We start from the raw sequence: 15,462 nt of genomic DNA on the forward strand, positions 1-15,462 counted from the left end.
CGTACCCCATTGTACACTTTTAATTTTGAATGTTTGTGAATGTATATGACATACTCAAAGGAAAACTAAAATTGCAGATAACAAAAGAAGACACATTATTTGAATGAGCCATATCTGGATTTTGGAGTTCTGATCTTCCCAGTTATTCTAGACCATCATCAGCCCTCCCTTTGTTTAACGTATTAACTTTCATTTCCAGCTACTACCTAACTCTAGCCATTTTTCATATCCAAGGACAATTCCATGACATTATGCAGTTTTATCTTACCAATGTGGCCCTCTTAGATTTTTTTTTTCCCTTCTCTAAATTGTAGTAAAGACAGTGCCCTGCCTAGAACTACTGAACTGATGCGCCCATTTTGAAGCTACGGGAGTGTTGGCTGGTAATGACTTGCATCTTTACCCTTCTCTGGAAAATTGTCTTTGGCCAATAGGAGCCATCTTACCCCAAGATACATAGGAGGTTATGGCACTCTTCCCAGAGGAGTTTTACAGCCAGAGCTGATTGATACAAGAATAAAACAAACAAACAACAAACACCACTCAGCTCAGCTTTCATGGATCAATCTGAAACAACTTTGTGTTGCTAAACATGGTCCAGAGCTCCCCCATGGAATCAGGAGCTAGGATCACATATTGATTTAGCTTCTTCCCCTACCCTATCCTGATTTCTTTACTTCCTTACTAGTTTCTTCTGATAACTTTTGTTGGGAGGGTCCATAGGATACTATTTAAAAACATAATAAGACATACATTTTGTGTGTGTAGGTGAATGTGTGTGTGAATGTGCCTGTGCAGAGGGGAATCGGCATCATTGAGAAGGTCAGTGACGGCTGTCTTTTGTAGGTCGGATGTTACAGGACAGCATGCCATTACAGATCTAAGTTTCCTAGGCAGTAATGAGAATGCTAGAATCCTGGAATAGCAGAGACCAGGTGACCAGCATTTAACTATCAAAAGTCAAGGAAGCATCATTAACGTAATGGGCAACCGGATCATCACAGCAGCCAGGGGGACCTGCCTTACAAAGATCTATTAAAAAACGACCAATATAACATACATTATAGGAGAAAGGCAGATGCACAGCCAGCAGGGTATTGTTTAATATATCATCAAAAGACATTAAGACCGGATGAGCAGTCATAATCCCTTACTCATTTTCCAGATCTCATTCAGAGCCTACACTCAAAGTCCATTAATTGAAAAAAGAACCAGTTTCCCATGAGAAAGGGCCTTACAACATTATAGAACAAATATTTAGTAGTAAGTCTCCCAGTCTTTTCATAAACATGACCTGAGCCAAGGCAGATGCTTAACAAACTGAGCCACCCAGGCTCTCCTTGAAAAGGTTTTTTTATAGAAAGCATATATTTGGGTCATGTTTTGAAATCCACTGAGCCAATCTTTGCCTTTTAATTGGTATATTTAGATCCTTTACATTCGATACATTCAATGTAGGACTAAGTTTACTTAGGTTTACTACTTAAGTTTACTGCTTTATACGTAGTCTTAGCTTGTCTTTTTAGTAGAGTCATAAAGTTTGTAGTAGTAGTAGAGTTTCTTTTTTTTGTTGTTGTTTATCTTTTTTTGAAGAAATGATTTATTTCATCCAAGTTGTCAAACTTGTGTATGTAGAGTTTTTTGTAGTATTCCTTTATTTCTCTTTGATGTCTGTAGGGCTTATAATCATATAATCTATTTCATTCCTGATTGGTGATTTCTGTCTTCTCTTTCTTTCCTTTATCAGTCTTCCTAGAGGCTTGTTATTTTCTTTTTTGATCTTTTTGAAGAACCAGATCTTTGCTTATTGATTTTTCTATGCTACTTTCTGTTTTCAATTTTGTTTATTTTTGCTCTTATTTTTATTATTTTCTTTTCATTGCTTGTTCTGGGTTTACTTTGCCTTTCTTCTCTAGGACCTTCAGATGGAGCTTAGATTATTGATTCAAAATCTTTCCTCTTGCTAATACATGTATTGCATGTGCTATAAATTTCTTTCTCAGCATTGTTTTAGTTGCATCCTAAAACTTTGGATGTTGTATTTTCATTTTTATTTACTTCAATGTACTATTTTGATTTTTCTCAAGATTTCTTCTTTGACCCATAGATTATTTAAAAGTGTATTATTTAGTTGCCAGGTGTTTGGAAATTTTCCTGTTATCTTTCTATTATTGATTGCTACCTTGGTTCCATTGTGGTTCTAACACATCTGCATGATTTCAGTTTTTTTACATTATTCAAAATTTCATTTATGGGCCAGGATAAGGTCTATCTTTGTATATGATCCAGGAATATTTGAAAATAATATACATTGTGATGATATTAGATGGAGTGTTCTATAAATGTCAGTTAGATCCTATTGATAGATGCTATTGTTGAGTTCTATACCTTTGCTTATTTTTTTAGTTGTTTCATCAGTTGTTGAGGGAGGAGTGTTAAGTCTCCAACTCTAGTTGTGGATTTTTTTTTTCTCCTTTTAGTTCTATCAGTTTTGCTTCACATGTTTTTTTAGCTCTTTCATTTAGTGCAGACATATTTAGGATCAGAATGTATCTTTTAATCATTATATAGTATCCTACTCTGTTGGTCATATTTTTCTTTGATCTGAAGTCTACTTTATTTGATAATAATGTAGCTTCCTTTTTTTTTGTTGCTTCCTTTTTTGATTGGTTTTCCATTTCTTTTCTTTCAACTCACCTATATTGTTATATTTGAATACAGATTTTTTTTAGATGTAATTTATTTATTTGAGAGAGAGAAAGCACATGAGAGAGCATGAGGGGGGAGAGGGGCTGAGGGAGAGGGAGAAGACTCCCCATTAAGCAGGGAGCCTGAGGCAGAGGCGGGGCTCCATCCAGTACTCTGAGATCATGACCTGAGCCAAGGCAGATGCTTAACAAACTGAGCCACCCAAGCTTTCTTGAATAGAGTTTTTTATGGAAAACATATAGTTGGGTCATGTTTTGAAATCTACTGTGCCAATCTATGCCTTTTAATTGGTATTTTAGACCCTTTACATTTGATACATTAAATATAGGACTAAGTTTATATAAGTTTACTACTTAAATTCACTACTATACATGTTTTCTGTTTATTTTCTGTGTTTTTTTTGTTGTTGTTGTTGTTCTGTTTCCTTTTTACTATCTTCCTGTGAGTTCAGAAAACATATTTTAAAATTCAATTTTGATTTGTCAATAATACCTTTTCAGAGTAACTCTTTGTGTAGGTTTCTCTAATGCTTGCTTTGGTTTTAGGATTTATATACATAACTTCCAGTTTACTGGTGTCTCTTTCGCCAATTCTAGTGAAGTATAGGAAGTTTATCTACCATTATGTACTTTTACTCTCTTTCACTTGTTAAATATTTCTTCTATATTCATTTAGAACCACATTAGACAGTTTTATAATTTTTGCTTCAATCATCAACTATAATTTAGAAAACAAGAGCAGAAGGACGGCCTATTGTATCTAATATTTTGCTTATTGTGTTCTTTTTTCCTAATACTTGAAAGTTCATTCTTCTATTGTTTCCAACTTGTTTAGAAAATTTCCTTTAGGGACAGCTGGGTGGCACAGCAGTTGAGTGTCTGCCTTGGGCACAGGCTTGATCCTGGGTCTGGGATCAAGTCCTGCATCGGGCTCCCTGTAAGGAGCCTACTTGTCCCTCTGCCTATGTCTCTCCCTCTCTTTCTGTGTCTGTCATGAATAAATAAATTAAATCTTAAAAAAAAAAGAAAGAAAATTTCCTTTAGTCATTTTTTTAAAGTGTAGGTGTGTTAGTGACAAATTCCCTCAGTTTTCCTTTATGTAAGAGATTACTGCTTTATTCCAGATGGACATTTTCACTTGATATAGGATTACAGGATTATATTTCTTGTGACACTTCCTTCTGGCCTCCATGGTTTTTGATGACAAATCTGATGTCAGTGGAATTGGTTTTTCCTTTTAAATATGGTGGTGTTTCTCTCTGGCTGCTTTCACAATTCTCACTTTACCTTTAGTTTTGGGAAGGTTAATATAAATACATCTTGGTGTGGATCCTTTTGAAATTATTCTATTTGATTGCTCAGCTTTTAAATATGTAGCTTTATATCTCTTATCAAATTTGATGTTACAGCCATTATTTCTCTGAGCACTTTTTTGTGCCCACTTTATTTTTCTCTTCTCTCTTCAAGACTCTAAAAACACAAATGTTAGATCATTTATTATGGTTCCATAGATCACTGAGGCTCAGGCTGTTTGTTTGTTTCTTCCCCAGTCTGTTTTCTTCTTGTTCAGGTTGAGTACTTTATACTCTTCTATATTTTGGTTCACTGATTCTTTCCTCTGCCCCTTCATCCTGATATTGAGCCCTTCAACTGAGTATTTTCTTGGTTATCTTTTTCAGTTCTAAATTTTCACTTTGTTCTTCATTTCATCTATGTCTTTATTGAGATTTTCTATTTCTTCTCTGCTGTACTCTATTTTTTGTCTCAAGCATGTTCATAATTCTCTGTTAAAGCATTTTTATTGTGGCTGATATGAAATATTTGTTACTTAATTCTAACATCTCTGTTATCCTAGTCCTGGCATGTACTGATTATCTTCTTTCATTCAGTCTGAGAACTTTCTGTCTCTTCATATGAGGTATTTTTTATTGAAATGTGGAAATTTTTTGAAATTGTTAAATGAGAAGACTCCAGTATTATAATTTATAATACAATGGATCTTATTAATTTTATGTGATGACTCTAGATCTTATTTTAACCTATTTCAGTGGATTTCTCTGACATTGATCCACTGTCTGCCTTTTTACAGCCAGGTAGAAGTAAAAGCCCAGGTTCTCTACTCAATCTATGCTTCTACCAAAGATAGCAGGGAACCTCAGGTAGTGTTTGATGGTATGACAGTTCCAGCTCTCCATGTACTTTTTTCTAATACCACAGTGTGAATGGCCTCATTACTGATGGTTTATAGTTAAAGTCTTGACTCTCCACTAGGTTTCCTTGGAGTCCACCCCCTAAAAAAATAGGAGGAATATCTCATTACTTTTGGCTAAGGGGATGGTGGTATGGTGTCCACTGACACTGAGAGAAGGGCTAGCCTCACTGTCACTGATGAAGGTCATGAAAGTCCCATGTCCCTACTTGACCTGTTCTGACATGACCCTCTTGGGGATTTTGGGGAAACCTTACTACAGCTAGGAGAATGGAGTCTGGTTTCCCCAGTCAACCATTGTTGGTATATTTAGGGATAGTGCCACAGTTTTTTCTGTGTTGTTTAGCTAGAGTAGAGCAGTTATTGTCAAAGAATTTTCTGTTTTGTTAGTCTGCCCTGTTCCTGGTCCTTTGGCTAGACAGAAAGGCTTTTGTTGGGCTTTTTTATTTGTTTGTTTGTTTGCATCCATTGGTGGTCCGGGTTGCCAGCTTCTTCAGTTTCAGGTCTGGAAGATATGGACAAAAAAGAAAACCTGAGGGGCAGCCTGGGTGGCTCAATGGTTTAACACTGCCTTCAGCCCAGGGTGTGATCCTGGAGACCCGGGATCCAGTCCCACATCGGGCTCCCTGCGTGGAGCCTGCTTCTCCCTCTGCCTGTGTCTCTGCCTCTCTCTCTCTCTCAATCTCTCTCTCTAGAATAAATAAGTAAAATCTTAAAAAGAAAGAATTAAGAAAGAAAGAAAGAAAGAAAGAAAGAAAGAAAGAAAGAAAGAAAGAAAGACAACCCGAGGAGCTCACTTCTATGTTCTTTGGATCCTGAAGTCAGCTGGTCAGCTTTCTTTTCTCTAGTTTTCAGAATCTCTTATATTTGTTTTATATATAATGCCCAGAGTTTTTAGTTGTACTTAGTTGGAGGAATAGGAAAAGGTGCCTACACTCCATTTTCTTGGAAGCAGAAATCCTAAGACTTTAAAAAATAAATCTTCACTGTTTTAGGATTTATGTTTCCCCCATTCAATCAAAACCAAATTTCATATTGTATTTCCTTCTAGAAACAGAAATTTTCTCACTCCTTCCTATTTCCAGAGGTTTAAAAATAAATCCTGTAGCCTTTTCCATTCCTCAAGCTGATATTTCCCTATTCTGACTTTAATAAATGCTTTCATCAAGTGGCAGTTGATCAGATGTTTGTGTGACCTGATAGGGTGACACAGAACCTCTTCTCAAACCGACAGAATATTCAAAGCCTTTACTCTTTCCCCTAGTAAAGCTGCTTTGTAAATGCCAGATTCTTTTCAAATTGCATTGCTTGCCAGTGTATGTATTATTCATCTGACTGAGGTATCCCACACTGTCAGGGGGGAGACTGCAAGAAATCTATCTCTGAGCTTCTCTTTGATGCTGTGAGAAGATTCAAAATGAGTAGACTGGAAGATGATTGTATTTTTCCTTTACCTTCTGGTTAAACTGACAATATCTGCCTCATGCTTTACATTACCACATGACTTGTCACCCAGGATGATGACCCTAAGAGTTTGAGTCACCCCCAAAAAAGACAAACTAGATGTGTGAGCCAAGTGTCACTAAGGAGGTACTGTGCTGACAAATGGTCACATATGTTTTTTTTAGTTCTGCACCCGATGCTTTCTGAATAGGACAACTTATTTTGTAAAGTAGCAACAGCAACAGAAGCCGAAAGGCATCTCAGTATATATTCTTTCCCAGTACCCAATTTAGAAGGCCAGATCTTAAATTAGAATACACAAAGCAAGACGAGAAAGGATGTCAGGGGGTCACTGAATCATCAACCCCCCTTCCCTCTCCGGCCATACTATAGGTGAGGAAATCAGATAACTTCAGTGACTTGCCCGGCCTAACCAGTGGAAAAACAGACTTGAACCTATCCAACTGATTTTCATCCAATATTCTTTTATACATACCATGTGGTCTCTAACAATGACTTTTAAAATGCTGGTTAATTATTCTGGATTAGATCAAGAAATTGTCCATATACCACTGATGTGCCATCTATGTGAATTTTGGGAACAGATTCCCATAAGAGTCAGGATTTTGATGACTAAGTCATTAAAAACATCAAGAGGCTGCAGAAAATGGTCCGTGATTCATCCAGTGGGTAGACTCTTCCCTGTGACCATTTACTCCCAAGTCTTCTTTATGGTCAGCTGAAAAGTGAGCCAAACCTGGGCCCCTCTGAGGTCTCTACAAATCACAGAGTGTAGCACAAGTTTACTTGTCTTCCAGTGTCAGTCTTGGTTGGGCAAGAGTTCCAGGACTCCTTTCCATTTTGGAGAATGACCTCCTAATGACCTAGACTCTCCTAAAAGCTTAAATTGGATGTGGTTTCCAACTTCCTCCGCTATCCTAAATTACACAGTTCTGCGCAGCTGTTTCAAAAGTTGTAGATTCTATACAGAGTTCTAAGAGTCCTACTAGTTTATAAAATAGCTGCTTATATGTTTAAATATAACCTCCATACATATGAAGGTTTCAGCGTGAGTTTATACAACCTAGATATGTTTGATGAAATATATTTGGTAGCAAAAGCCACTTTAGATTAATGTTGCTGTTTATCATTCACTGTGAGAAAGGAAAGAGAGACAAATATGAAAGTGAGAGATTAGATATTTTTCTAATAACCGTATTTTTTGAAACCTCACAGCAAGGCACATAGTAAGGAAATATAATAATAATAAAGCTTGAGCCCTCGAAAGATCCAGATATTATGATTTTGAGAGATAATCATGACCAAGATCTCATAACAAAACCCATTATTCTCTTAAAGTTCTTAATGATGGGAATGACTGGAACTCATCTCTTTAATTTTTACTTAGACTACTTTTTGAATCTTTTATTTCTATTAGATCTTAGTTTTTGCAAATATCTGAGAATCATTCAAATCTACTAGCACATAAAAAGCAATAAATAAATATTAATTAATAATAAGAAAAAGAGGAAATCATCTAGTAAATAATAAAGAGCCAGTGAGGGGTTTTAACATAAGAGTGCGGCAAGACTTTCTCCACGAGTCTCTTGCTTCTGCACATTTTCTGAGCAAAGACATTCAGATCTTTCGTTCCTATTTTTTAAGGGTGTTTGTATGGCAACAGCCTTGGAAGATAGAGCAAGTACCTTCTTCCTCCAGGGCAGAGGAGAAATGTGTTTGCTGTTCAGGATAATAAAGATAACATCTCCCTCCAGGATAAAGATTGGGCAGGTTTACTAACAGATGTTTTGAAAAACTGGGATTTCCTTAACTTGAGATTCCTCAGATGTGCAGTCACAGTGTGCACAGCATCCACTTGGGCATCACTCCATGGAACGTGGGGGCTGAGGGCAACTGTTGAGAACATGTAATAAATACAGTAAGTCTCCTTGTCCCTGACCCAGGGGTCCCATGTTGTGTGATAGTATCTATGAAACTATGGTAAGCTAACTTAACAGCTTGAAAGATGAAAATTTCAGACCTTTCATAGTTCTTGACAAGATGTAACATTATCAGTGTTCAAATGCTACATTTCTACCATTCTTAGCTAGGACATCCACCTTAGTAATTGAAATGGAGTGGGCCTAATAAGGAAACCTAAGGAAGACCATGACTAGCCAAAGAAATAGGATTAAAAATTGTATGGGTGGCTAGCTTCCTCATCATTTATGGTAATATATTTTAACTGAAGACACTGTTTCACGTTCCGCCTTCTCATCAAAGCAGTATATAAATGTGAGAGTGCCACAGTTGGTGGTCCTGCAAGGTAATGAGAGGGGCATTACCCAGCTAAATGCTGCCATGGGCATGACAATTATATCCTCTGCTTTGCTAAATTCTGGGTGTTCTTTCAGTGGCTTACAGCACCCATTGACATTTCCTGTTTGGGACTATAATTTTATATTGCCATTATGGCCCTGATTGTTAAGCTTTTCTGAATACAGTTAGTAAGACATAGCAAAGCATGGTGGTTTACAAGTTAAAACACTGAATCTGAATTCTAGAAAACTGAGTCCTACATTGTTGTCTCTGGCATTGGGACATTCGGATACATATTTCTCTGTCTTATAAAATAATGGAGATGTGAGGCTAGGGTAAGTGCAGAAGGAGAACGGTTGAGTATAGATACATAAATGAAATGAATAAACTATCTGGCAACTCGGAGGAAGGGTTTGACCTGTGCTGTCAATACACTAGCCACTCTTCACATATGACTACTGAGTACTTGAAATGTGGCCACTCCAATATGTGATATGCTGTTAAGTATAAAATACACACACTGGAAATATTCTTCGGTTCATCTTATATTTAATTACATTGTTGAGATAATATTTTAGATATGTTGGGTTAAATAAATAAAACTGTTTAATTATATTTTTCAACCTTTTTATGGCTATATTTTTCAACCTTTTATGGAAAATTTTAAAATTCCATATGTAATTTTTTTTCTTTTCTATTCTATTCTATTGCTATTGGGCAGTGCTATTCCAGACTATTCCTTGTCATCTACCTTAGTAATATGAACTAAGTGGCTTGTAAGGAATCTTAGGACTGACCCAATAGTTATAAACTAAGTGGTGTCAACTGTTATACAATAGATGAAAGAATTAAATCACTTGAAGGCTTTTAAACAGACCACAAGTTTCTTGAGGACAAAGGTCATGTGTTGCCATAACCTTTACTTTTCCCCACTGACATGATGAGTCTCTCACTTAGCTCAATAATTTTTGCCAGTTGAATGAGTAATAAGGAAGTCCAGGAAAAAGAAAACCTGCAAGTGTAGAGGTTCAGTATGTGAAGAAATTGTGCATATTAGTTCTGAACAGGATGCCCGTCTATCACTTCTCTTAGCAATCATTTATACTCTTCATTTAGGAAGCCAGCTGTACTGTACAATTTATCTTCCAATAAGTCTCACCGCCTCTCTAGAGATCTAGGCGGGAAATGCTTGTTTTTCTTATTCATATCTTCTTCTTTCAGAACATATAGAGCAGTCATGGGGGTTAATTAAAGTGGGAATCACTCGTGCACAGATGAGGAAGTTAGTAGATACATAAGCCATAGAATTTTCAAATTATCTTAAGATTGTGGCATTCAATAGTTCGTGTATGTGAAGAGACAGACATAGTAAGTCCGAACAGAGAGGACAAAGCCAGAAGAATCCCTATGACATCCTTGGCTGTCTGCATATATTACTTCATCTGCTGGTAGGGAGTGATACCAGTGAAACCGGAGCAATGGCCCCAAAACGTAAGGTCCATGGCCACTAGCACTTACACATGTTGCAGCAGAAGCTAATGGCTGGCATATGAAAGACAGACCAAGACAAAGGGACCAGTGGCATGCTAAGACATAAATCATAAATAGTGTATTTTGTGGGTTTCTTATTAGGTGCAAGGAATCCTGATGCTGCCAAATGGAGGGTGATTGCCACATATCACTTGTAAATAATAATATCATGTGTTCATTCTGCACTAGGAGATCTATATTGTGAATTAGGGACATTTTGGAGGGGAGATGTTATTCTTGTTTTATAATTAAAAATCAACTAAGTTTTGAGAGATTAAGTAGCTTTCCTAGAGACATAGTAATGCTCAGCAGGGGAAGAGTCAGAACTGGAATCCAAGCCTACTCTAACCGCAAAACCTATGCTCTTTCTATTTAGGTGCAACCTCCTCTGCTAGTAACAGTGATGTTATTATAATGCTAATGGTAGAGGAACAATACAAATAGCATTGGGCATTGTTCTGATTATCCTCCTACTTCCTGCCTTCCTCCATCTCTCCCTTTCTCTTCCTCTTTCCCTCCTGCCATTTTCTTGTTTGTCTCCCTCTCCCTTCCTCCCTACTATCTGCTCTTTCTTACTCTCCTTTGCCCTTCTTCTCTCCCTAGCAACTCTTCTTTTCTTAACCCCTCCCATTTTTCTTTTCCTCTTTTCTAGTTTTTACTACCCAAGCATCAGTCCCACCAATGCCCTCAGAGGACCTTGCTGTGTGACAGTCTGGCTACTAGAAAAACGCAAATGACAGCGGTAATAACTGGGAGAGGCAAATAGAACTCCCTAGTTCTTCAGAGATGTGATGATAATTCTTTCACTAAATACCCCAAATATTCCATCAGCTCGGAGCTTACCTCGCCTGGTACCCTCATTGCATACCGGCTGGAACTCCAGCCAGAGACAGGGACAACCCCAGGCGACCAAGCTTAGTTGCCAAGAATCATGGAATTCTTGTTTTAGTTTCTAGGAAGCTGCAGGGAAAATGAAATAGGAATGTGAAATGCAAACCTCCTGACTGGCATTGAGTGAGGCCTGGAAGGGTGAAGTTCATTTCCTCGTTGCATGAAGTTGTTGAGAAGAAAAATGATATAATGCCTATAAAGTGCTCAGAGCTCTTAGACACAGAAGCTTGATTTAAATGTGAGACAGTACTTATTACCTGAATATTAAAGACAACCTTTCATAGCCTTAAGTCAGGCCTGAAGAAAGGAATTGTTGGGCTGCAGAGCATTTTATGCCAGTGGACTAGGAAGATAAGAAGACCTCTCTTTATATATAATCAATGAGTATTGAATGGATGCCAAGGAGGTCTGTTCTACCATTGTTTCTGCTCAATAAAAAAGCTTTTCTAGGTAAGTACATAAGGTAATGCCCGGACCCCTACAGATGCAGTAGATGGATTCCAGTCTTTCCCTTCCTCTCTTTGATTCCCCAGTGGACCCTAAAAGAAAGTTTATTGCTGCAATCTAATCTGACTCCCAGCTAGATTCATCCTTTTATTTCCAATGTTGACTTTAGTCGAAAGAGGTAGCTCATTTTAGAAGATGCCGGACTAAGAGGCAAAACTGGATCCTGTACATGATTGTAACCCTAACTAGCCAAGTAATTTGTACAAACTGTGGTACCATTTGCTTCCCTACTTTCTCATCTATAATTTGCAGCTAATATTGGCATCAATCTCCAAAAGTAAATATTCACTGAGATAATGTACATGAAGCAGTGTGCTCACAGTCTGGCACGTGTGAGGCCGCACAAATATTAGCTATTAGTATTGTTTTTGTTTAGATAAAAGTTTTTTAAGTGTTAGGATTTACACTGTCAATATTTCTGCCTTTTGAAAAGCAGCTTCAGAAAATTGTGTTTATCACTAAACAGATCACAGCTCTGTGAACTGGAATTGTGTTTCAAAAGAACAGATTGATGCCTCACACACAGATGTCTTTCCCCATCCCTAAACCAACAGGGTAAAATGTTTTACAGATTGGATGCTTGGCATTAGAGCACAATTTTGAAATAAAACTCCTATTGTTTTTCCCTCTTCCTTTCTTTTCTTTTCTTTTTTAAAAAGTACTTAAAGGGAATTCCAGCCTTGGTTATTTATTTTCTTCCATGGGAGGGGGAAAAAAAAAAAGAGCACATCTGTTTGCAATAGTGGATTGAAAGGTCTAAAAATAAATATGCTTTAACAAAAAGAAACAAAACTTTGTTGGCACTCTAAATCCAATCGACACAGGGAAATGTTTGTTCTAGAGCTGTTTGGCTTTCTTTTAAAAAAGAAGAAACGAGCAAATAATGTAGAATTATACAGTTCTAGCTAAGTGGTTTACCACATAAGAATGTGTTATTTTTACTCATCTGGTAAATAGTTTGAACCGTGACATAATGTCTTAACATTTATATTTCAATTCTGAAAATACCCGGCATCTGTCATTTGCCTTAAGAAGAGATTGAAAATTATTTCCTTACTCTCATAATCTGAAATTAAAAAGCTAAAAACCCAAAATACAGGTAAGATATCTGCAGTTTGTGCTGGCTACGATCTTAGGAAATCCAGTTGCCAGCTGTGGTGAAAACAAGCTTTATTTTGATACATATTTTGGATGGTGTCTTCACCTTTTTTTTTCACTTCACATAAAAAATAAAAATCATCCATTGTAAAATAGGCTCAGAAATACCGCTGTGACCATTTCTCAGAGAAGGGAACAATCCTGCCAAATGACTTACATGGCAGTTGTCTCTTGGGAAGCCCAGATAAACTAAGATTAGGGAGGGACAGTGGCAGGGGAGTGATTAGGGTTGACAAGTAAAAGGGAGCTTAGAGGAACTGAAATAGAAAACAGATGGAGTAGATAAATATGGAAGGGCTGCTGGGGTATCTTGAAAGACAAACATTGGTTGCTCAGAAGCAGTTGAGCCAGAAAATGCTTGAAAATGAGTTACTGACAGGAATTTGTTCAGGCAAAGAGAAGGAGCCCAGGAAAGAGAGAGCTGGGTTAAGAAGGATTTCTGTAGATGAGAGCTCAGGCTTGCTAGTTACAATCCCTCCACAAAAAAAGAAAAAAAAAAAAAAAAAAAAAAAAGACACTCACAGGAAAAATAGCTGAGTGTCTGCTGAGCCCAGGAAGTAAAATAGACCATTCTATTTGGATCAAAGATGTATCTTCAATGTTAAATTGGAATTAAAGTTAAGTAACTGATTAATAGGTCAAACAATTGAACACCTGAATGCAGCCTGAACCTGAGATTTTCATATCCTCAGTTCAGTGAATGGTATTCACCCTGTGAATGGTGTTTTTAGGAAAGTAATGTGTAGCCTGAAATGCCAGGAAATGCCAGGAAGACAATTATGAATACTGAGCCCTTGAGTAGGGGACCAGGGTATGTTAGACTTCACAGTTTCGTTTTACCTATCTAGATATGGGTAAATGCCTTACATATAATATATATTGCATGTATAAATATGCTTAAGTGGCTGAGAATACAAAGCCTTATTTTGTATCAGGGTACATTAGGCTGTCCCTGAAGAAATCTTATAAATAGCTCTTGGCATTGCCGGATATCCCAAGCTTTCTACCTTCACCCCCAGTAAAAACTCAACTGGTGTAACATTTCTTTGAGCTTGCAATGGGAGAAACAAGATATTTAAAAATACTATTTGTAGTGGGTTAGTGTTCTGAAGGCCATGGATGAACGTGTATATTTTAATAAAGTCCTTTGGAAATATGAAAATTCTCTAGAAATACATCTTCTGTTTTTTGTTTTGTTTTGTTTTGTTTTTTTGTTTTTGATAATGATGATTTGGACATCAAAAATATCAGTTCAAATAATCACTCAAAGAACTATCCATATTTACCAATCTCTGTTGTCTCTGCTCTTTTATGTACTCTATCCTTGTCAAATCAGCTAGCCCACTCCATCAGAATGGCCCTTTGGAAGTCACCTGGTCTTTCAATTCTCATTCTTTGTCTCACTTGTCAACTTACCAACATTTGCCACAATTTTGACAGTTAAAAAAAAATTTCTTTGATTCCGAAAATCACTCTCCACGATTTTCTTCTACCTCTTTGGTCCCTTTTTCCTCAATATTTTTTGTGGAAGGAATCTTCCTTTTAAACCTACATATTTAAGGATACCTGGGTGGCTCACTCGGTTAAGCATCCAACTCTTGATTTCAGCTCAGGCCATTGATCTCAGGGTCCTGAGATGGAGCCTGCTTAAGACTCTCTCTTTCCTTCTCCCTGTAGAATTAATCTATTCTACAGTTATTTAAGAACTTTTTAAAAAAGACTAATCTTATCACTCTGCCTCTTAAAACTCTTCTTTAGCTCCCTCTGGCCCTTAGATTACAGTTCTATTGGACTCAGTATAAAACTAACAATCCTTATTATGGTCCTAAAGCCCGGCATGATCTCTTCTTAGTGACCTTGAAGGCCTCATATCCTGAAAATATCTGACTTTCTCACTAGTGCTTCACCCTTGGGGACCAATTTTTTGTTGCTTGACTCTCCAAGTTCTTGCATGAGGACAGAAACTCACATTTAACCCTCTCACTTCCATCCATTTTCCTATGACATGATGAATTCCTCCTCACTCCTTAGGGTTAATTTTTTTAATTTAAAATTCAATTAGCCAACATATATTACACCATTAGTTTCAGATGTAGAGTTCAATAAATCATCAGTTGCGTATAACATCCAGTGCTCATTACATCACGTGCCCTCTTTAAAGCCCATCAGCCTATTACCCCATCCCTCCATCTCCCACCCCTCCAGCAATCCTCAGTTTGTTTAGAGTTAAGTTTTAAATATAACATATTCTCAGAGAAACTGCACTGTCTACTCACACCAGTTTCAGGCTAATTTGTTTTATTTTTTCAGCATATCTAAGTAGCGTGCTTCATTGCTGTAAAACTATTATATTGAAATAATTGTGTAATAATTTGTTTAATTTCTGTGTCCCTTCCTGGAATTTGCACTAATAATTTGATCTGGGTCTTTTTTATTCACCACTATACCCCCAGTTCTATATCTTTCTATATCTCTACTATATAGTCAATATTATATTTTCTCTACTATATATTTCTCTATTATATTTTCTCTACTATATCTCTACTATACTATATCTCTACTATATTTCTCTACTATATTATACTTTCTCTACTATATCTACTATATTTTCTCTATTATATAGATACTACTATATCTACTGTATTGTGGCTTTCTGCAGAAGGTCTCAATAGATGGCTTTTGAATTAATAAATACAG

At 36.9% G+C, this 15,462-nt stretch overlaps 1 long non-coding RNA gene across 5 annotated transcripts in view; it reads right to left on the bottom strand.

Moving 5' to 3' along the window:
* Positions 1-6,492: 6,492 nt before the first annotated feature.
* LOC112679072 (uncharacterized) overlaps positions 6,493-15,462 on the bottom strand; it is a 75,370-nt gene continuing 66,400 nt past the window's right edge. For all 5 annotated transcript variants that reach the window (XR_007407887.1, XR_003148100.3, XR_003148098.3 and 2 more), the window contains 2 exons: positions 8,067-8,274; positions 6,493-7,514 (listed from right to left, as the gene is read on the bottom strand). This is a non-coding gene — a long non-coding RNA (uncharacterized LOC112679072). The remainder of the gene's footprint in view (positions 7,515-8,066; positions 8,275-15,462) is intronic.

This window comes from Canis lupus, chromosome 33, assembly GCF_003254725.2.
Source record: "Canis lupus dingo isolate Sandy chromosome 33, ASM325472v2, whole genome shotgun sequence".
In the NCBI taxonomy this organism is placed as follows: domain Eukaryota; kingdom Metazoa; phylum Chordata; class Mammalia; order Carnivora; family Canidae; genus Canis; species Canis lupus.